Raw genomic sequence first — 23,944 nt, 5'->3', positions numbered from 1 at the left:
AATGAAAACCTAGCCTTAGCTCTCACAACGTAGAGTATTGCGCATGCGTGGTTGAGCATACGCAGTGCTGCTCCATATACAGCCATATGGACTGATTGATCCAGCGCTCATAGCTGTCCGTCCTATACACTGTGCATGCTCATCCACAACTCCACTGATAGTTTTCCTCATGTGGTGGTCATGCATTTAGGAGAACCGGGGTCTTAAAGTGGAATTTTCACTATTTTTTTTTTTTTTAATTTAAACTGAGTACCTTCTCCAATTAATGCTTTTCAACTGATTGTGGATCGGCTTACCTTTTTTTTCTGTGCCCCTCCATTCCAAAGTTATGCCCCCTGGTAATAATGGTGCAAATTTTCCCTTCATCCACCTGAGCGTATGCTCTCGAGCGTGTCTATGGGCAAGTTCAAAGCTCAATTAACTTATTTGTGGGTGTGGCCATGTTTTGATTGGCAACTGGGGGAAAAAAAAGCAAACACCCACAGACAAGTTTGAGAGCATACACTGGGAACATTTGCACCATTACCAGGGGGCATAACTTTGGAACGGAGGGGCAGAGAAGGAAAAGGAAAACTGTTCCAGAATCAGTGGAGTTGCGCCAATTGGAGCGGGCACTCAGTTTAAATAGTAAAAATCCAAGAAGAGATCCCCTTTAAGAACCCCTGTTTTAGTGATTGTAGGGGTGATTTGTTATCTCATTAGAAATGTACCCCTTTAAGAAACTAATGTATATATATATTTTTTTTTTTTACAGGCAGCTGGAGATGACGGGCGACACTGCAGTGACTCCATGTAGTGATAGAGTTGGCAGGCACTGGCGTAGTCTATTAGCTGGCAGAGCTGTGTGACACTGTCGCGCCTGCATCCTACCCTCCACAAAAGGGGAAAAAAGCACCAGCTGCAGACGCCATTCCGAGACCACCGCTCGGACGCCGGGTAAAGGACGGTAACAGCACATCTGCCTGGCAACGGACACGACCCCCCCAAAAAAATGAAAAAAATCTGTCGCCGGCATGGTGCTATCTGATGAGAAGGCGGCCAGCGAGACAAAGCAGCTTTGTACGAGGCGAGCGCTCGGCTCTGCAGCAGAGCCCTGCTCTGCACATACCATCTACTCCCCGCTGAGGAGCGCTGAACTCTATCCAATGATTCCGAAGCCCCTCGCCATCCCCCCCTAACGCTCCGCAGAATGGCGACGTCGTGGAACGCAGCCTGACGCCCGTCACCATCATGGCACTGAAGGGCATTTTCCCCAAAAAAAAATCTGCTATTATCAAATCCCTCCATCGTAGCACTAATAATCGCATTCATATAATATCTGTTGACAAACAACATGGCCGCCACTAGGGGTCATCACCCTTCTCTATGCAGTTATATAGGAGCAGGGGGTGTACTCATTTATAATACATAGATTCAATGACCTAAAGGTTCCTTTTAAAGTTACCAGATATAACGACCTATTGCTTAAATCAGATTTTTTTTTTGTGAAATGAATTTTAAAAAAAATATATATTTTTTTTTTTAACTTTTCTAATTCCCGTATGCCTATATTAAAGAAGCCCTCCTCCTCCTCACATCAAAGTATTTCTCCTCTAAATACATCACATTCATCATATTATACAGCACTGTGTACTTACAATTGCTCATTTTGCCTTTCTACCCAGATAATTCTTCTCTTTTCTCTGCTCTATGTAGAAACAGGAAGTCTCTTGTCCCTGCTTTTATCATTCCCCCTCTTTATCAAATCTGCTCCTCCCCCCTGCCAGGGACATATGCAGTGATGACTTATGAGTCATGCAGGGGAAAATTGACCTCCTACTTATACTTAGAGCTTAGAAGGATTCAGCTGTTAATCACGTGATGTCATAGACCTAATGGAAAAGAGAAGAATTATCTGGGTAGAAAGGAAACATGAGCAATTGTAAGTACAGAGTTCTATATAATATGATGCCTGCAAGATAAAAAAAATGTGATTGGAGAAGGAGGAGTGCTTCTTTAATAAAAATATTGCAATGTTCACACTGACCACTAGGCCTTATACTAGACCCACGCTTCCTGTTCTGTATAGAAGAATGCTCAGCAGTCTCCTACACACTGACCTGTAAATACAGCTGATGATATAGTATTAACCACTCACAATAGGTGATGTCACAGCTCACCCCCTCCTCCTGTACAGTGACTGATAACACCTCTATATACAGTGGATAACACAGGATCCACCATTCACAATAGGTGATGTCACAGCTCACCTCCTCCTCTACAGTGACTGATAACACCTCTATATACAGTAGATAACACAGGATCCACCATTCACAATAGGTGATGTCACAGCTCACCTCCTCCTCCTGTACAATGACTGATAACACCTCTCTATACAGTAGATAACACAGGATCTACCATTCACAATAGGTGATGTCACAGCTCACCTCCTCCTCCTGTACAATGACTGCTAACACCTCTATATACAGTAGATAACACAGGATCCACCATTCACAATAGGTGATGTCACAGCTCACCTCCTCCTCCTGTACAATGACTGATAACACCTCTCTATACAGTAGATAACACAGGATCTACCATTCACAATAGGTGATGTCACAGCTCACCTCCTCCTCCTGTACAATGACTGCTAACACCTCTATATACAGTAGATAACACAGGATCCACCACTCACAATAGGTGATATCACAGCTCACCTCCTCCTCCTGTACAATGACTGATAACACCTCTATATACAGTAGATAACACAAGATCCACCATTCACAATAGGTGATGTCACAGCTCACCTCCTCCTCCTCCTGTACAATGACTGATAACACCTCTATATACAGTAGATAACACAGGATCCACCATTCACAATAGGTGATGTCACAGCTCACCTCCTCCTCCTCCTGTACAATGACTGATAACACCTCTATACTAAACTGTAAAGCGCTGCGGAATATGTTGGCGCTATATAAATAAAGATTATTATTATTATTATTATTAGATAACACAGGATTCACCATTCACAATAGCTGATATCACAGGTCACCTCCTCCTCCTGTACAATGACTGATAACACCTCTATATACAGTAGATAACACAGGGTCCCCCATTCACAATAGGTGATGTCACAGCTCACCTCCTCCTCCTGTACAATGACTGATAACACCTCTATATACAGTAGATAACACAGGATCCATTGGTCCAGAACAACATGACCCGGCCCTTCGGCATCATCAGGTTCCAGGAGAAAAGCCTCTCCGGTATATAACGTGTCCTGTTCTTGTGCAGCGGAGGTTGAACTATTGCTTTCTGTTATCAATCACTTCTGCAAATGTCATCTAAAAGTGACTGACGGCAGCGCGCTCCAGCGGTCCTACAGTACGCGAGTGTGGGGGAGAACAAAGACCCCACGTGGTAGATTTGTCTCTGGCATGTCAGCCTATGTTTACACCTAATGTTTGCCCCCGGCGTCTTTTACTGGGGCCCATCACTTCCACATAGTGGCCCCTCAACCAGATGGTGCCCATGAGGCGTGTGGGCAAACCCGAGATGTCCCCCCTCCACACGGACACTATAGATAGGGGGGACGGCAACGAGAGAGCAATGACATCCCTATAGTGTGAGGGGATAACAGGATGGGGGGCAACACCAATACAATAGCAGGAAGAAAGCCAGCAGGGGGCGCCACTCACTGTGAGGATCCCTCTGCTCCACATACCCCACTGCTGCAATAACAAGTCTGCACCGCTGTATCACAAGACTTCCTGGGGCAGCGAACACCCCCCAAATCACACAGGGGTTAATCCAGGTGAATCTCTCAGTGTGAGGTTACATCCGCTGGGCTTTGTGGTGAGAATCATGGATTTCACTGCCCTGGATCTCCCGAGGACACGATTTTAAGCCACAGCCCTACTGTGCCTGCCTCTGATTACCACGAACATGCAAACTATTTAACCCCTCAAAATCTACCACTGTACTGCAGAAAGCTCAAGAAGTGTAAAAAAACAGATGGCACTTATTATACTATTATATCTGTTATATCCTTGTACATAGGGGCAGTATTATAGTAGTTATATTCTTGTACATAGGAGCAGTATTATAGTAGTTATATACTTGTACATAGGGGCAGTATTATAGTAGTTATATTCTTGTACATAGGAGCAGTATTATAGTAATTATATTCTTGTACATAGGGGCAGTATTATAGTAGTTATATTCTTGTACATAGGGGCAGTATTATAGTAGTTATATTCTTGTACATAGGAGCAGTATTATAGTAGTTATATTCCTGTACATAGGAGCAGTATTATAGTAGTTATATTCTTGTACATAGGGGCAGTATTATAGTAGTTATATTCTTGTACATAGGAGCAGTATTATAGTAGTTATATTCTTGTACATAGGGGCAGTATTATAGTAGTTATATTCTTGTACATAGGAGCAGTATTATAGTAGTTATATTCTTGTACATAGGAGCAGTATTATAGTAGTTATATTCTTGTACATAGGGGCAGTATTATAGTAGTTATATTCTTGTACATAGGAGCAGTATTATAGTAGTTATATTCTTGTACATAGGAGCAGTATTATAGTAGTTATATTCTTGTACATAGGGGCAGTATTATAGTAGTTATATTCCTGTACATAGGAGCAGTATTATAGTAGTTATATTCTTGTACATAGGGGCAGTATTATAGTAGTTATATTCTTGTACATAGGAGCAGTATTATAGTAGTTATATTCTTGTATATAGGGGCAGTATTATCGTAGTTATATTCTTGTACATAGGGGGCAGTATTATAGTAGTTATATTCTTGTACATAGGGAGCAGTATTATAGTAGTTATATTCTTGTACATAGGGGCAGTATTATAGTAGTTATATTCCTGTACATAGGAGCAGTATTATAGTAGTTATATTCTTGTACATAGGGGCAGTATTATAGTAGTTATATTCTTGTACATAGGAGCAGTATTATAGTAGTTATATTCTTGTACATAGGAGCAGTATTATAGTAGTTATATTCTTGTACATAGGGGCAGTATTATAGTAGTTATATTCCTGTACATAGGAGCAGTATTATAGTAGTTATATTCTTGTATATAGGGGCAGTATTATCGTAGTTATATTCTTGTACATAGGGGGCAGTATTATAGTAGTTATATTCTTGTACATAGGAGCTGTATTATCGTAGTTATATTCTTGTATATAGGGGCAGTATTATCGTAGTTATATTCTTGTACATAGGGGGCAGTATTATAGTAGTTATATTCTTGTACATAGGGGGTAGTATTATAGTAGTTATATTCTTGTACATAGGAGCAGTATTATAGTAGTTATATTCTTGTACATAGGAGCAGTATTATATTAGTTATATTCTTGTATATAGGGGCAGTATTATCGTAGTTATATTCTTGTACATAGGGGGCAGTATTATAGTAGTTATATTCTTGTACATAGGGGTAGTATTATAGTAGTTATATTCTTGTACATAGGAGCAGTATTATCGTAGTTATATTCTTGTACATAGGGGGCAGTATTATAGTAGTTATATTCTTGTACATAGGGGCAGTATTATAGTAGATATATTCTTGTACATAGGAGCAGTATTATAGTAGTTATATTCTTGTACATAGGGGGCAGTATTATAGTAGTTATATTCTTGTACATAGGGGGCAGTATTATAGTAGTTATATTCTTGTACATAGTAGCAGTATTATAGTAGTTATATTCTTGTATATAGGGAGCAGTATTATAGTAGTTATATTCTTGTACATAGGGGCAGTATTATAGTAGTTATATTCTTGTACATAGGAGCAGTATTATAGTAGTTAGATTCTTGTACATAGGGGGCAGTATTATCGTAGTTATATTCTTGTACATAGGAGCAGTATTATAGTAGTTATATTCTTGTATATAGGGGCAGTATTATAGTAGTTATATTCTTGTACATAGGGAGCAGTATTATAGTAGTTATATTCTTGTACATAGGAGCAGTATTATAGTAGTTATATTCTTGTACATAGGAGCAGTATTATAGTAGTTATATTCTTGTATATAGGGGGCAGTATTATAGTAGTTATATTCTTGTACATAGGGAGCAGTATTATAGTAGTTATATTCTTGTACATAGGAGCAGTATTATAGTAGTTATATTCTTGTACATAGGAGCAGTATTGTCTATCCACACTCACTGGCCACTTTATTAGGTACACCTGTCCAACTTCTTGTTAACACTTAATTTCTAATCAGCCAATCACATGGCGGCAACTCAGTGCATTTAGGCATGTAGACATGGTCAAGACAATCTCCTGCAGTTCAAACCGAGCATCAGTATGGGGAAGAAAGGTGATTTGAGTGCCTTTGAACGTGGCATGGTTGTTGGTGCCAGAAGGGCTGGTCTGAGTATTTCAGAAACTGCTGATCTACTGGGATTTTCACGCACAACCATCTCTAGGGTTTACAGAGAATGGTCCGAAAAAGAAAAAAAATCCAGTGAGCGGCAGTTCTGTGGGCGGAAATGCCTTGTTGATGCCAGAGGTCAGAGGAGAATGGGCAGACTGGTTCGAGCTGATAGAAAGGCAACAGTGACTCAAATCGCCACCCGTTACAACCAAGGTAGGCCTAAGAGCATCTCTGAACGCACAGTGCGTCGAACTTTGAGGCAGATGGGCTACAGCAGCAGAAGACCACACCGGGTACCACTCCTTTCAGCTAAGAACAGGAAACTGAGGCTACAATTTGTACAAGCTCATCGAAATTGGACAGTAGAAGATTGGAAAAACGTTGCTTGGTCTGATGAGTCTCGATTTCTGCTGCGACATTCGGATGGTAGGGTCAGAATTTGGCGTAAACAACATGAAAGCATGGATCCATCCTGCCTTGTATGGAGCATCTTTGGGATGTGCAGCCGACAAATCTGCGGCAACTGTGTGATGCCATCATGTCAATATGGACCAAAATCTCTGAGGAATGCTTCCAGCACCTTGTTGAATCTATGCCACGAAGAATTGAGGCAGTTCTGAAGGCAAAAGGGGGTCCAACCCGTTACTAGCATGGTGTACCTAATAAAGTGGCCGGTGAGTGTATATATATAATTGTCTAAGGGTTTTTCTGTCTGCCTGTCCTGGAAATCCCGCGTCTCTGATTGGTCGAGGCCGCCAGGCCTCGACCAATCAGCGACGGGCACAGCATGGCGACGATGATGTCATAAAGGTTGCCTCGACCAATCAGCGACGGGCACAGTCTGCCGCGAATTCTGGAATCATCATTGTCCATATACTACGGGGACATGCATATTCTAGAATACCCGATGCGTTAGAATCGGGCCACAATCTAGTAGTAGTTATATTCTTGTACATAGGGGCAGTATTATAGTAGTTATATTCTTGTATATATGGGGCAGTATTATAGTAGTTATATTCTTGTATATATGGGGCAGTATTATAGTAGTTATATTCTTGTATATAGGGGCAGTATTATAGTAGTTACATTCTTGTATATATGGGGCAGTATTATAGTAGTTATATTCTTGTACATAGGAGCAGTATTATAGTAGTTATATTCTTGTACATAGGAGCAGTATTATAGTAGTTATATTCTTGTACATAGGAGCAGTATTATAGTAGTTATATTCTTGTACATAGGAGCAGTATTATAGCAGTTATATTCTTGCACATAGGAGCATTATTATAGCAGTTATATTCTTATACATAGGGGCAGTATTATAGTAGTTATATTCTTGTACATAGGAGCAGTATTATAGTAGTTATATTCTTGTACATAGGGGCAGTATTATAGTAGTTATATTCTTGTACATAGGGGCAGTATTATAGTAGTTATATTCTTGTACATAGGGGCAGTATTATAGTAGTTATATTCTTGTACATAGGAGCAGTATTATAGTAGTTATATTCTTGTACATAGGAGCAGTATTATAGTAGCTATATTCTTGTACATAGGAGCAGTATTATATTAGTTATATTCTTGTACATAGGAGCAGTATTATAGTAGCTATATTCTTGTACATAGGAGCAGTATTATAGTAGTTATATTATTGTACATAGAAGCAGTATTATCTATTTAATTGTCTAAGGGGCACTTCAGTCTGTCGCGGATATTCATTGGTTGCGGCCAGCCAGTGGGTGGAGATAAAAGAGCGAGTCCCCGCCCACTCCGTACAGGCCCGGCCAGAAGCGCTGCTAAGGGGGTGGAGTCGCCATGAGGAGGGCGGTGCCGGCCGGGACCATGGGCGTTGTTGGGCCTACCGCGGCCAAAAGCCGGGAACTAAATTAGCGGCCGCGGGTCGCAGCCAGCCAGTGGTCGGAGACAAAAGGGCAGGGAGGCCAGGAACTATACAGAGCAAGTCCCTGCCCACTCCGTACAGAAGCGCTCAAAGGGTTGGAGTTGCCGTGAGGAAGGCGGAGACGGCCGGGACCATGGGCGTTGTTGGGCCTACCGCCGCCAAAAGCCGGGGACTAAATTTGCGGCCGCGGTCAGTGATGACGGCCGCGACAGCAGGAAACATCGCATCACATGCGGCGGTGACAGTTGCGGACGGAAGGTGATTATATACTCCGTGGGCTGTGCAATATACTCCGTGGCCTGTGCTATATACTACGTGCCTGTGCTATATACTCCGTGGCCTGTGCTATATACTCCGTGGCCTGTGCTATATACTCCGTGGCCTGTGCTATATACTCCGTGGCCTGTGCTATATACTCCGTGGCCTGTGCTATATACTCCTTGGCCTGTGCTATATACTCCTTGGCCTGTGCTATATACTCCGTGGCCTGGGCAATATACTCCGTGGCCTGGGCAATATACTCCGTGGCCTGGGCAATATACTCCGTGGGCTGGGCAATATACTACGTGGCTGTGCAATATACTACATGGGCTGGGCAATATACTACAAGGACATGCATATTCTAGAATACCCGATGCGTTAGAATCGGGCCACCATCTAGTAGTAGTTATATTCTTGTACATACGGGGCAGTATTATAGTAGTTATTTTCTTGTACATAGGAGCAGTATTATAGTAGTTATATTCTTGTACATAGGGGCAGTATTATAGTAGTTATATTCTTGTACATAGGGGCAGTATTATAGTAGTTATATTCTTGTACATAGGGAGCAGTATTATAGTAGTTATATTCTTGTACATAGGAGCAGTATTATAGTAGTTATATTCTTGTACATAGGGGCAGTATTATAGTAGTTATATTCTTGTACATAGGAGCAGTATTATAGTAGTTATATTCTTGTACATAGGGAGCAGTATTATAGTAGTTATATTCTTGTACATAGGAGCAGTATTATAGTATATTCTTGTACATAGGGGCAGTATAATAGTAGTTATATTCTTGTACATAGGGGACAGTATTATAGTAGTTATATTCTTGTACATAGAAGCAGTATTATAGTAGTTATATTCTTGTACATAGGGGCAGTATAATAGTAGTTATATTCTAGTACATAGGGGCAGTATTATAGTAGTTATATTCTTGTACATAGGGGCAGTATTATAGTAGTTATATTCTTGTACATAGGGGCAGTATTATAGTAGTTATATTCTTGTACATAGGGACATTATTATAGTAGTTATATTCTTGTACATAGGGGCAGTATTATAGTAGTTATATTCTTGTACATAGGAGCAGTATTATAGTAGTTATATTCTTGTACATAGGGGCAGTATTATAGTAGTTATATTCTTGTACATAGGGGCAGTATTATAGTAGTTATATTCTTGTACATAGGGGCAGTATTATAGTAGTTATATTCTTGTACATAGGGCAATCTCTTGCCCGCTCGTGCCGCTTACACCTAAAGAACATCTCCAGAATCCGCCCTTTTCTCACCATGGAGACAACAAAAACTCTCACTGTCGCCCTAATCCACTCCCGCCTGGACTACTGCAACTCTCTATTAATTGGCCTCCCCCTTACTCGACTTTCCCCTCTGTAGTCCATCCTTAATGCGGCAGCTAGGGTCGCCATCTGGCTAATCGTTACTCAGATGCATCCGCTCTTCGCCAGTCGTTACACTGGCTGCCCATTCATTACAGGATACAATTCAAAGTTCTTGTTCTCACCCACAAAGCTCTCCACAGTGCGGCACCCCCTTACATCTCCTCCCTAATTTCTGTCTATCGGCCTAGCCGACCACTGCGCTCTGCAAACGACTTTCGACTAACCTCTGCACTAATCCGTACCTCCCACTCCCGACTCCAAGACTTCTCCCGTGCTGCGCCAATCCTCTGGAATGCTCTACCCCAAGATATTAGGACCATCCACAACTTGCATAGTTTTAGGCGCTCCCTCAAAACACATTTGTTCAGAGCGGCCTACCACGTTCCCTAATCAAACTCATTTTATGTTTGTGTAGCCCATTCACTATCTCCATCTACCCCCCACCCCCTGAAGATGGCTGGACCATCATTGTAAATACATCATTGTAAATACACACCTGTGCTTTGTATCTCCCCACCTCATTGTAGATTGTAAGCTCTCACAAGCAGGGTCGGCTTATTTTGTCTTATTTTGCTTTATTACTGTATTGTTAACGTTGTGCTTGAAACTGTTAAACTGTAAAGCGCTGCGGAATATGTTGGCGCTATATAAATAAAAATTATTATTATTATTATTATAGTAGGTGCAATATTATAACAGTTTTAATAATGTCTCTACCATGTATCTCAGTCATAATAACTGTTTTTGCTCTTTAAGAGGAAACTGGAAGTCGTTGTCCACTCCCTCAGCAGAAGATCATGCAATCTACAAAATATGTTTTTAGCCGCTACCCGAAGCCGTTTCTAATATTACACCTCCCCTTCCAGTTTCCTCTGTACAGACTTATGTCATTCATTTCTGCCATGTGCAAAGCTTCAGACTGCAAAACCGCAAAACAACTGTGCTGCTGACCCTGCTGTACCCTCTCAGGAGGTTACAGACCGGGGCCATTTGGCCTCCCCAGACTGTTGCATGCTAATGCCTCGTGTTCCACTAATCTAATCCCCAAAACAATTACCCTGTCTGAGAATGTGAAAGCCTCTAGAGCGAGCGCAAATTGTAGGGCGCCAGCCGCGCAGGGGTTAACGGCTTTGCAAATATATATATATATATATATATATATATATATATATATATATGTATATACATACACACACACTTTTTTTTTTTTTTTTGCTCCTTCCAGATACTTCCATCTGCGTTAAGGCACTCGGCCCTCTCAATTAAAACCGTAAGGGATAAAAAAAAAAAAAAAAAGCCCGCATAGTGTTACTGAGAGATTCCAGTATAGATTTCCTTTGCTCGCCTCAAGGGAATAATAAAAGCCGTCTAGTTCTTTTATCAAAGCCTCCTCACTCCTCTCTCTGGGGGGAGAAGACTGGCTGAGAGTGGATCCTACAACCGACAGCTGCTCACATAAAACAGCAGGGAGAGCGGCCATCGGGACCGAGGAAAATGGGGCAAGATGGGACCTTAACCCGCTGACCGCACCACAATCTGTCCCGGGGAGTAACGGGTTAAATAATAAATCGATGGTTCATAGTAACCGAATCTACCATTGATGCCGGTTTTTGGTTGTGAGGGAGATAAGCAGCTGCTGGACACCAGGCTTACCTCAGGGGAGCGGTTAGATGTAGGCCCCAGGGGCACAAATGGCGGCACATGGTAAGGGCCCTTTCACAGATTTTATATTGTGGCCTACTAGGCCATAAGTGCAGATCCCAACTCTGGAAACCTCACCCTACGCGAAGAAAGGGGGTCCCATAACCCCCCTAAACTGAAATGGCTGCCAAGAGCCACCTACCTATCCCTACTGAATTCTATGAGTTGTGGCTGTGGACGGCCATTTTGAATTCGTAAACAAGGATCGTAGGACCCAAGTCTGAGAGTAGCGCAGTATGCAAACATCGGCGTGTCATGGTCCGAACATGGATCCGAGGACAGTCCATGCATCATATCAGATGTGTGAATGAGGAGGAAGAGGAGGAGGAAGAGGAGGAGGAAGAGGAGGAGGAAGAGGAGGAGGAAGAGGAGGACATCAATAAAACCCCCCACCCTGACCCAGACTGGAGATTATTGTCCATAGCAACCACAGTCTAGATTTCATTTTTCTTGCCAGAAAAGTGGGATAAGTGATCTAATAGGTTACTAAAGGAAAACGGTTTTCTAGGCAATCGATCACACCAGATCACACTCATCATCGTAGAACATAAAAGGAGACATCTGATTCGTTGTCAGGTGGCGCTATATCGGTGAGACCTAAACATGGGCTCCATCTTGTATTTAACTGTACAGTGTTTCAGGGATTGAACGAACATGTCTGATTTATACTGCCGCTTTGAGTGACAGCACTAGAGATGTCCTTGTGCACAAGGGGCAGTATTATAGTTATATTCTTGTACATAGGGGCAGTATTATAGTAGTTATATTCTTGTACATAGGGGCAGTATTATAGTAGTTATATTCTTGTACATAGGGGCAGTATTATAGTAGTTATATACTTGTACATAGGGGTAGTATTATAGTAGTTACCGTATATTCTTGTACATAGGAGCAGTATTATAGTAGTTATATTCTTGTACATAGGGGCAGTATTATAGTAGTTATATTCTTGTACATAGGAGCAGTATTATAGTAGTTATATTCTTGTACATAGGGGGCAGTATTATAGTAGTTATATTCTTGTATATAGGAGCAGTATTATAGTAATTATATTCTTGTACATAGGAGCAGTATTATAGTAGTTATATTCTTGTACATAGGAGCAGTATTATAGTAGTTATATTCTTGTACATAGGGGCAGTATTATAGTCGTTATATTCTTGTACATAGGGGCAGTATTATAGTAGTTATATTCTTGTACATAGGGGCAGTATTATAGTAGTTATATACTTGTACATAGGGGTAGTATTATAGTAGTTACGGTATATTCTTGTACATAGGAGCAGTATTATAGTAGTTATATTCTTGTACATAGGGGCAGTATTATAGTAGTTATATTCTTGTACATAGGAGCAGTATTATAGTAGTTATATTCTTGTACATAGGGGGCAGTATTATAGTAGTTATATTCTTGTATATAGTAGCAGTATTATAGTAATTATATTCTTGTACATAGGAGCAGTATTATAGTAGTTATATTCTTGTACATAGGGGCAGTATTATAGTAGTTATATTCTTGTACATAGGAGCAGTATTATAGTAGTTATATTCTTGTACATAGGGGCAGTATTATAGTAGTAATATTCTTGTACATAGGAGCAGTATTATAGTAGTTATATTCTTGTATATAGGGGCAGTATTATAGCAGTTATATTCTTGTACATGGGGCAGTATTATAGTAGTTATATTCTTGTACACAGGGGCAGTATTATAGTAGTAATATTCTTGTACATAGGAGCAGTATTATAGTAGTTATATTCTTGTACATAGGGGGCAGTATTATAGCAGTTATATTCTTGTACATGGGGCAGTATTATAGTAGTTATATTCTTGTACATAGGGGGCAGTAATATAGTAGTTATTAGGAAAATATATTATTTTTTCTCTTCCTGGACAATGCCTTTAGAGTTTGCAGTCATGATCCCATGTCTTGATTGCTTTCAGCGTTTCTGTGCTATAGCTTTTCTCCAATAGGACACTATTACGCTGAGTGACTTGCATGGATCAGACTGCTACTCGCTCCACTCCACCATGCTTTACACTGCAGCTCTACAACTAACTCCTGACAGGATTGCCTGCTTTGGAAGGAAGTCAGAATTTACCTAAACATTTTTAAGACCTACATCCGGAATAAACGCATTGATCTTTTTTTTTTTTTACCGTAGTTCACCTTTAATAAACGTGATTTTCACTGGCTGTGAATACTTCCATCTCTTGCATTTTCATGTAAATCCATATTCAGCCAGAAATACACACACGCAGGCATCACTCCCGTGGGTAACGCCGCCTCTGACGGGCACAGCAAATTAGGTCATTAGCCGAGCTCCCCAGGCATCTCTGTAACATATATATCTGTATATATAGCCATACGCCAAGGTACAGACGCCCACCTGCTGCAGTCACACCTGCCGCCTTGTTCCCTGGGGGGTCACCCCATATTCAGGTCACAAATCTGTTAACGTGAGCAAATTTACATCCAGAATCTGAAAAATTCATTCTAACAACACAAAACAGCCGGAATAAACGAGGGGCTCTGGCCCTTTAAATATTACAAGTTTCTGTCAGCAGGTTTTCAGTAAGGGGGGTGCACTCGCCTCACCCCAAAAATAGAAATCAGGCAAAACGGCGGGTGAACCCAAATATCACAAAAAGCTGAGATACGGGGGGCTCTTTGGAGGGTCTTCACACTGGAGATTTGGGGGTCAGAGACCCCAAAGAATAAATAGGAAATAAATTGACGGTCATCCTCCCCCCGCCCAATGGTATGACCCTGACAAACAGCATCAAATATCTCAGCTTCCTGATATTGGAATATCAATATGTCATCGTCCTGTGACGCCTGGGGGGCAACTGGGCAGATCGCCAACGCCAGGCGGAGGGGACGTGACCCAATCCTGGAGATTTATGGGTTTTATAGGACTACAGCGCCCATCATCCTGTGGCAGCCTATATCTCAGCACCCAGAAGAAGCAGGCACTGACCCTGGGCACTGGTCTGTCCCCCTGTGTTATGGACCCCACAGGGCACAGTCCTCCACCCTGCCCCCAAAGCAGCACTCACCTCTCAGATCCTGTCTCCTGGCTGTGTTGGGGTGCAGACACCCCCAGGCCATGTATGGTCCACCAGGCACTGGCTGCAGAGCAGTGGGGGCAGCTGGCAGCGCCAGGCTCACAGGCGAGGGGCAGTGCCAGGCTGCAGATCCCTGCTCCCTCCAGCTCCTGTACAAAGGCTCCTTCCGGAGGAGGCTGCAAGGAACAGAAGGGGGAGCCAGGTGTCCTGTCCATGCCCAGCGCGCCCCCTGCTGGCGGCCGTCACCAGGCTCCGCCGCCTCCCAGGTTAACCCTCTGCGAGCATCTGCTGCAGCCTCCCAGCAGCAGGCCCCAGCAGGACAATGGAGCATGAGTGGTCCACTGAGAAAGGATTGGATAGAAGGAAGATATCACACAGGACAGAACCAAGACTAATAATAGGCTTAGATACAATAAGAGTTAGATACAGGAGATGTGTCCCACACTCTTTAGGATGCTGTGGTTATCACATTTTTTTATGGTGTTGAGACCATCACTTTTCAGGGTGTTGAGGCCATCACTTCTCAGGGTGCTGAGACCATCACTTCTCAGGGTGTTGAGAACATCACTTCTCAGGGTGTTGTGGCCATCACTTCTCAGGGTGCTGAGGACATCACTTCTCAGGGTGCTGAGGCCATCACTTCTCAGGGTGTTGAGGTCATCACTTCTCAGGGTGTTGAGACCATCACTTCTCAGGGTGCTGTGGCCATCACTTTTCAGGGTGTTGAGGCCATCACTTCTCAGGGTGTTGAGGCCATCACTTTTCAGGGTGCTGAGGACATCACTTCTCAGGGTGCTGAGGCCATCACTTCTCAGGGTGCTGAGGCCATCACTTCTCAGGGTGTTGAGGACATCACTTCTCAGGGTGTTGAGGCCATCACTTTTCAGGGTGTTGAGGCCATCACTTCTCAGGGTGTTGAGGACATCACTTCTCAGGGTGCTGAGGCCATCACTTCTCAGGGTGTTGAGGACATCACTTCTCAGGGTGTTGAGGCCATCACTTCTCAGGGTGTTGAGGCCATCACTTCTCAGGGTGTTGTGGCCATCACTTCTCAGGGTGTTGTGGCCATCACTTCTCAGGGTGCTGAGGCCATCACTTCTCAGGGTGTTGAGGCCATCACTTCTCAGGGTGCTGAGGCCATCACTTCTCAGGGTGTTGAGGACATCACTTCTCAGGGTGTTGAGGCCATCACTTCTCAGGGTGTTGAGGCCATCACTTCTCAGGGTGTTGTGGCCATCACTTCTCAGGGTGTTGAGGACATCACTTCTCAGGGTGTTGAGGACATCACTTTTCAGGGTGTTGTGGCCATCACTTCTCAGGGTGCTGAGGCCATCACTTCTCAGGGTGTTGAGAACATCACTTTTCAGGGTGTTGAGGCCATCACTTCTCAGGGTGCTGAGGACATCACTTCTCAGGGTGTTGAGGCCATCACTTCTCAGGGTGTTGAGGCCATCACTTCTCAGGGTGTTGAGGACATCACTTCTCAGGGTGTTGAGGACATCACTTCTCAGGGTGTTGAGGCCATCACTTCTCAGGGTGTTGAGGACATCACTTCTCAGGGTGTTGAGGACATCACTTCTCAGGGTGTTGTGGCCATCACTTCTCAGGGTGCTGAGGCCATCACTTCTCAGGGTGTTGAGGCCATCACTTCTCAGGGTGTTGAGGCCATCACTTCTCAGGGTGTTGAGGACATAACTTCTCAGGGTGCTGAGGCCATCACTTCTCAGGGTGTTGAGGCCATCACTTCTCAGGGTGTTGAGGCCATCACTTCTCAGGGTGTTGAGGCCATCACTTCTCAGGGTGTTGTGGCCATCACTTCTCAGGGTGTTGAGGACATCACTTTTCAGGGTGTTGAGGACATCACTTCTCAGGGTGCTGTGGCCATCACTTTTCAGGGTGTTGAGACCATCACTTCTCAGGGTGTTGTGGCCATCACTTTTCAGGGTGTTGTGGCAATCACTTTTCAGGGTGTTGAGGCCATCACTTCTCAGGGTGTTGAGGCCATCACTTCTCAGGGTGTTGAGACCATCACTTCTCAGGGTGTTGAGGACATCACTTTTCAGGGTGTTGAGGCCATCACTTCTCAGGGTGTTGAGGACATCACTTCTCAGGGTGCTGAGGTCATCACTTCTCAGGGTGCTGAGACCATCACTTCTCAGGGTGTTGAGGCCATCACTTCTCAGGGTGTTGAGACCATCACTTCTCAGGGTGCTGAGGTCATCACTTCTCAGGGTGTTGAGGCCATCACTTCTCAGGGTGTTGAGGCCATCACTTCTCAGGGTGTTGAGGCCATCACTTTTCAGGGTGCTGAGGTCATCACTTCTCAGGGTGTTGAGGACATCACTTCTCAGGATGTTGAGGCCACCACTTTTCAGGGTGTTGAGGCCATCACTTTTCAGGGTGTTGAGACCATCAGTTCTCAGGGTGTTGAGACCATCAGTTCTCAGGGTGTTGAGGACAACACTTCTCAGGGTGTTGAGGCCATCACTTTTCAGGGTGTTGAGGCCATCAGTTCTCCGGGTGTTGAGGCCATCACTTCTCAGGGTGTTGAGGCCATCACTTTTCAGGGTGTTGAGGCCATCACTTTTCAGGGTGTTGAGACCATCAGTTCTCAGGGTGCTGTGGCCATCACTTCTCAGGGTGTTGAGGACAACACTTCTCAGGGTGTTGAGGCCATCACTTTTCAGGGTGCTGTGGCCATCACTCTTCAGGGTGTGGTGAGGCCATCACTTCTCAGGGTGCTGTGGCCATCACTTCTCAGGGTGCTGAGGCCATCATTTTTCAGGGTGCTGTGGCCATCATTTTTCAGCGTGCTGTGGCTATCACTTTTCTGGGTGCTGTGGCCATCACTTTTCAGGGTGTTGAGGCCATCAGTTCTCAGGGTGCCATGGCCATCACTTTTCAGGGTGCTGTGGTCATCACTTTTCAGGGTGTTGAGGCAATCATTTCTCAGGGTGCTGTGGTCATCACTTCTCAGGGTGCTGTGGCCATCACTTTTCCAGTTGTTGAGGCCACCACTTTTTAGGGTGTTGAGGCCATCACTTCTCAGGGTGTTGAGGACATCACTTTTCAGGGTGTTGAGGCCATCACTTTTCAGGGTGTTGAGGCCATCACTTTTTAGGGTGTTGAGGCCATCACTTCTCAGGGTGCCGTGGCGATCACTTTTCAGGGTGTTGAGACCATCACTTTTTAGGGTGTTGAGGCCACCACTTTTTAGGGTGTTGAGGCCATCACTTTTCAGGGTGTCGAGGCCATCACTTTTTAGGGTATTGAGGCCATCACTTTTCAGGGTGTTGAGGCCACCACTTTTTAGGGTATTGAGGCCATCACTTTTCAGGGTGTTGAGGCCACCACTTTTTAGGGTGTTGAGGCCATCACTTCTCAGGGTGTTGAGGCCATCACTTTTCAGGGTGTTGAGGCCATCACTTTTCAGGGTGTTGAGGCCATCACTTTTTAGGGTGTTGAGGCCATCACTTCTCAGGGTGTTGAGGCCATCACTTTTCAGGGTGTTGAGGCCATCACTTTTCAGGGTGTTGAGGCCATCACTTTTCAGGGTGTTGAGGCCACCACTTTTTAGGGTATTGAGGCCATCACTTTTCAGGGTGTTGAGGCCATCACTTTTTAGGGTGTTGAGGCCATCACTTCTCAGGGTGTTGAGGCCATCACTTTTCAGGGTGTTGAGGCCATCACTTTTCAGGGTGTTGAGGCCATCACTTTTCAGGGTGTTGAGGCCATCACTTCTCAGGGTGTTGAGGCCATCACTTTTCAGGGTGTTGAGGCCATCACTTTTTAGGGTGTTGAGGCCATCACTTTTCAGGGTGTTGAGGCCATCACTTCTCAGGGTGTTGAGGCCATCACTTTTCAGGGTGTTGAGGCCATCACTTTTTAGGGTGTTGAGGCCATCACTTCTCAGGGTGCCGTGGATGTCACTATTTTTTTTAGGCGCTGTGACTGAAGAAGGCTCATCTTAGTTGTTATCTGCTGCCATCTAGTGGTCATATGTAGAGTTACACAGTTGTGTTTTTTCTAGACCAGGGGAAAGCAGCACCATCAGACTCTCTGGGTGTTGTGGGACAACAACTACCAGCATTCCCTGACAAACATAGGCTGTCGGGGAATTCCAGGAGTTGTAGTTTTACAACAGCTAGAGATGCTGAATCTGCTGATTCTCTGACATAATCCTACCCGAATGATGCAAGGCTGCTGTTACCACAACAAGAAGTGAGAAATATCTATGGAAAATGTGTATAATCTGGTGGACGTCCCAGTGGCCCAATTCACGCCTCCGTGCTCAGCTGTTTAGTGGCTTTGTATGGTATGACATTGTTAAAAGGGGGTGTTCATTATGGACATTCTTTGGATCGGCTGACCCCTTTTGTTGTTTCAATTTTGTTGTTTCAAAACTATTCATTTCACCACATAATGAACTGAAAAATGTGGAATAACGTTCAAAATGGAGTGAAATATTGATTAAATAATGAATTTCCGCCATTGTTTTAATTGTAATGGATTTTAATTTGATTGTATTATTTATTTTTATTATTATTTATTTTATTGTTATTATTTAATTTGAATTGGATTTGAATTTAATTTGGTTTTATCATTTATTTTAATTATATATAATTGTATTATTTATTTTATTTATACTGTATTATTTTATTTTATTTGGATTGGATTTTAGTTCGATTTTGATTTTCGCAAAAATTCACTTCAACGTTAAAATTAATTGCTGACTTTGTCCTACTAGTCACAATAGTTATGGTGATATCAAATTCATGTATTTTTATTTATTTTAGATTTTTTGGGTTTTTTTAATTGTATTTATTGTATTGCATGTATTTTTATTTATTTTAGTTTTTTTCGTTTTTTATTGTATTGTATGTATTTTTATTTATTTTAGTTTTTTATTGTATTTATTGCATTGTATATATTTGTATTTATTTTAGTTTTTTATTGTATTTATTGTATTGTATGTATTTTTATTTATTTTAGTTTTTATTGCATTGTATGTATTTTTATTTATTTTAGTTTTTTAGTATTTATTGTATGTATTTTTATTTATTTTAGTTTTTTATTGTATTTATTGTATGTATTTTTATTTATTTTAGTTTTTTTTAGTTTTTTATTGTATTGGATGTATTTTTATTTATTTTAGTTTTTTTGTATTTATTGGATGTATTTTTATTTATTTTAGTTTTTTATTGTGTTGGATGTATTTTTATTTATTTTATTTGTTTAGTCTTTTTTATTGTATTTATTGTATTGGATGTATTTTTATTTATTTTGTTATGGGATAAATTTAGTTCAGACATGGCGATACCAAATAAGCTTTTTTTTGTATTTCTAGTTTAGGAAAAGAGGATTAATCTGAACATTTATGATTTTTTTTATTATTAAAAATATATATATATTTTTTTTCCTATTTTTTATAGTCCCCTTAGGGGACCTAAACCTGCGATCACATATACGGTAATATTGCAATGCACTATAAGATGATCAAACATGGCAGTTGCTTCGCCATTGGAGTTGGAGGAGAACCGATGAGCAAAGGAAGGGACCTGCGGACCCCGTTAGTGATCCCGATTTATTGGGAAATGTATTAATGCTTCATCTGGAGATTAACCCTTTACATTTTAGGGCTACAAAAAGCACAAATTAGGCCATTTTTTCCATTTACGTCAACAGCACGCAGATCAGCGAGGAGATTCGTCCGTATTTAGCAAGTGTTTTGTTTTATGACCTTTGATAAGAGCGCGGCCATGATGTCATCGGCCTATATATAGCAGGTACCACACAGCGCTTAATGGCCTCACATGGGCCGCCGGCGGGGGCCGCGGTCACGATCTCGGCTGGGAAGGAACATTACAGGCTGGGAATGGGAAAGAATTGGTTCCCAGCAGACCGGGCCGTGAATTATTGGACCTAGCTGGGTGTGACTAGTGCGGCCATTTGTCAGGGCGTGACGTCACACCGCTGACCACATGCCATTTCCCAGCAGATCACGCCCCCCAGAAAACAAATGAATGGCTACAACTACCCAAAATAGACCACTCCTTTAATGATGTGAGTACCCCTTTAAGAGTTTTAAAGGGGTCTTTAGTATTTAAAAAAAAAAATTACTTTTTTACACTTACCTCCAAATACACCTAAAGAGGTCCTATAACGTACTTCCTTGGAACTCTTTCTTTAAGAATGAGTAGACTTATTTATATATAAGTCAAGGGGGCGTGGCTTATTTATCTTAATTCATTGATTGACACGTATACTCACCCTTCCGTCAGCCCTCCCAAAGTGCAGAAATGGAGTCCATAAAATTCATTCTTCTCTGCCAATTGGACTTTTATTTTTTTATAAATTTGATTTCCTGCATTTCTAAACAGTCAAGGGGGTGGTGCTTACTTCTTCTGGCTCCTTGATTAGCACCTACTCTCACCACGCTGCGATCCCTTCAAAAGTGCAAAAAGGGATCCTATAACGTACTTCCTTCTCTGCCATTTTGATTCTTTAGAAATGGGTGGAGCCATATTTATAAAGAGTCAGGGGGGCGGTGCTTACTTCTTTTGGCTTTTACTTATCACTTACTCTCACCGCTCTATGACTTCCCTAAAAGTCCAGAAAAAAATACTTTAATGTGCTTCCTTCTCCGGACCTCGGACTCTTTATAAATATGACTCCACCTATTTCTAAAGAGTCAGGGGGGCGGTGCTTGCTTCTAATGGCTCTTACTTATCACTTACTCTCACCGTTGTATGACTTCCCTAAAAGTCCAGAAAAAGATACTTTAATGTGCTTCCTTCTCCGGACATTGGACTCTTTATAAATATGACTCCACCCATTTCTAAAGAGTCAGGGGGGCGGTGCTTACTTTTTATGGTTATTTCATTATCACTTACTCTCACCGTTCTATGACTTCCCTAAAAGTCCAGAAAAAGATACTTTAATGTGCTTCCTTCTCCGGACCTTGGACTCTTTATAAATATGACTCCACCCACTTCTAAAGAGTCAGGGGGGCGGTGCTTACTTCTAATGGCTCTTTCAGTATCACGTACTCTCACCTCTCTGTGAGTTCCCCAAAAGTCTAGAAAGGGATTCTATAGTGTGTTTTCTTATCTGGACCTTGGACTCTTTGGAAGTGGGAGGAGTCATATTTATAAGGAGTCAGGGGGGCGGGGATTACTTTGATTAGCACTGAGGAGCCAGCTATTTGGAGCCATAGTTTAGCAGGAGCTTCTTCCGGAGACTAGTTAACCTTGCCGTGACATTAGTAATCAATGGTGCCGCTTTGCTGCGTCCGTGGCAGACACAAAGGATAGGGATAGTATCACAGGATAATAGATGTTTCCTGGCACCGCAGCCACGGAGAGATGAAACGCCGGATACAGGACATGTCATCCCATAACCTTTGTTGAGTTTTTGCCCCCTGGTCTCCATGCAGGAGCCGGTCTAGAGAGGAGGCCAATTAGCGGTATTAGTTCTCATTAGCGGTAATAGCCGAGTGCTCGCAGCTCTGACAGATGAGCTGATTATAATTCTGTTACATCACGTTAATAAAAATGAATCTTTGAAGCACGGAAAAAGCATTATCTCATTTTCTTATCTCCGCAGATCAATAGATATAAGAAGATCTGTGACAAAAATGGAAAATGAGGAGACGCAATTATCCTAACGAGTTAAAGGGGAAGTAACACAATTTGGTTAGAAACAAAACATCCCCGCCTGCTAGATGTTATAACGTACCTGTCATTTTATAGGCCGCCATGCGTGTACATAGAGGAAAAACACTATTTCTGGTCATTATATAACGTGTATTCTGCATTTTCACCAGTTTTCCTCTTTGTGCCCATTTCCAGTTGTCTCTGAGCTGGTGGGGGGAGACTGGAAGCAATGGTGAGCACCAAACACAGCACACATAGATACCAGGGATTCCTGCTCTCCTGTAATTATGTAGCACATGTACAGAAGAGCAGCAGCAACAGCATAGAGGACATTATAAATTAGTACTCAGCAGGGTAGCTGTGAATCCAGCATTGCGGGTGTAATAAAACACTAAAAGGCAGCAGCACCATCTGCATGTCCCTCTTTCTCTCTCTGCTCCTCCCTCCTACTTCCCTTTCTCCCTATAGACTTCAATAGGCAGCTGTAATCTGATCTCTCAGTGAGCTGGCATTTGGACTTGTCCTGAGCTAGAAGGATATAGGCAGTTGTGAGGATTCTCCAGTGCCTGTGATGAGACTGAGCAGTCATGTGACTGCAAGTATGTGATGTACGTACCCTGTGCAACATTCCAACTAGACTTGTCAGACGTTGCTCAATACAAGTGAACGTCACATCTAGTGGGAATGTGGCTAGGAGTATGTATATAGCATATTTGCAGTCACATGACTGGTCTTGCCGCCGCCACCGGAGGATCAGCATAGCGCATTGAGTGACTGCAGATTTTCATGATAAACTTGGGACAACCCCTTTAAAGAATCGGGGGGGGGGGGGGGGTATGGGATAGGTAGCTCAGAAGTACATTGCTAGTCCTGTACTGATCCTGAGTTACATCCTGTATTATACTCCAGAGCTGCACTCAATATTCTGCTGGTGCAGTCACTGTGTACATACATTACATTACTGATCCTGAGTTACATCCTGTATTATACCCCAGAGCTGCACTCACTATTCTGCTGGTGCAATCACTGTGTACATACATTACATTACTGATCCTGAGTTACATCCTGTATTCTACTCCAGAGCTGCCCTCACTATTCTGCTGGTGCAGTCACTGTGTACATACATTACATTACTGATCCTGAGTTACATCCTGTATTATACCCCAGAGCTGCACTCACTATTCTGCTGGTGCAGTCACTGTGTACATACATTACATTACTGATCCTGAGTTACATCCTGTATTATACCCCAGAGCTGCACTCACTATTCTGCTGGTGCAGTCACTGTGTACATACATTACATTACTGATCCTGAGTTACATACTGTATTCTACTCCAGAGCTGCACTCACTATTCTGCTGGTGCAGTCACTGTGTACATACATTACATTACTGATCCTGAGTTACCTCCTGTATTATACCCCAGAGCTGCACTCACTATTCTGCTGGTGCAGTCACTGTGTACATACATTACATTACTGATCCTGAGTTACATCCTGTATTATTCTCCAGAGCTGCACTCACTATTCTGCTGGTGCAGTCACTGTGTACATACATTAC

The 23,944-nt window shown here is 42.7% G+C and overlaps 1 protein-coding gene across 2 annotated transcripts in view; it reads right to left on the bottom strand.

Moving 5' to 3' along the window:
- RAI1 (retinoic acid induced 1) overlaps positions 1 to 14,908 on the bottom strand; it is a 111,855-nt gene extending 96,947 nt beyond the window's left edge. The window contains exon 1 of one of the 2 annotated variants that reach the window (XM_077274322.1): positions 14,722 to 14,908. The gene's annotated coding sequence lies outside the window, so the exon portion shown is untranslated. Of the gene's footprint in view, positions 1 to 1,637; positions 1,722 to 14,721 lie in introns of those variants that run through there. The other variant, XM_077274324.1, reaches the window with a different exon arrangement.
- Positions 14,909 to 23,944: the final 9,036 nt, after the last annotated feature.

This window comes from Ranitomeya variabilis, chromosome 7, assembly GCF_051348905.1.
Source record: "Ranitomeya variabilis isolate aRanVar5 chromosome 7, aRanVar5.hap1, whole genome shotgun sequence".
NCBI classification, from domain to species: domain Eukaryota; kingdom Metazoa; phylum Chordata; class Amphibia; order Anura; family Dendrobatidae; genus Ranitomeya; species Ranitomeya variabilis.
Note: the sequence above shows the minus strand (reverse complement) of the source record. Positions and strands in the feature narration are given on the sequence as shown.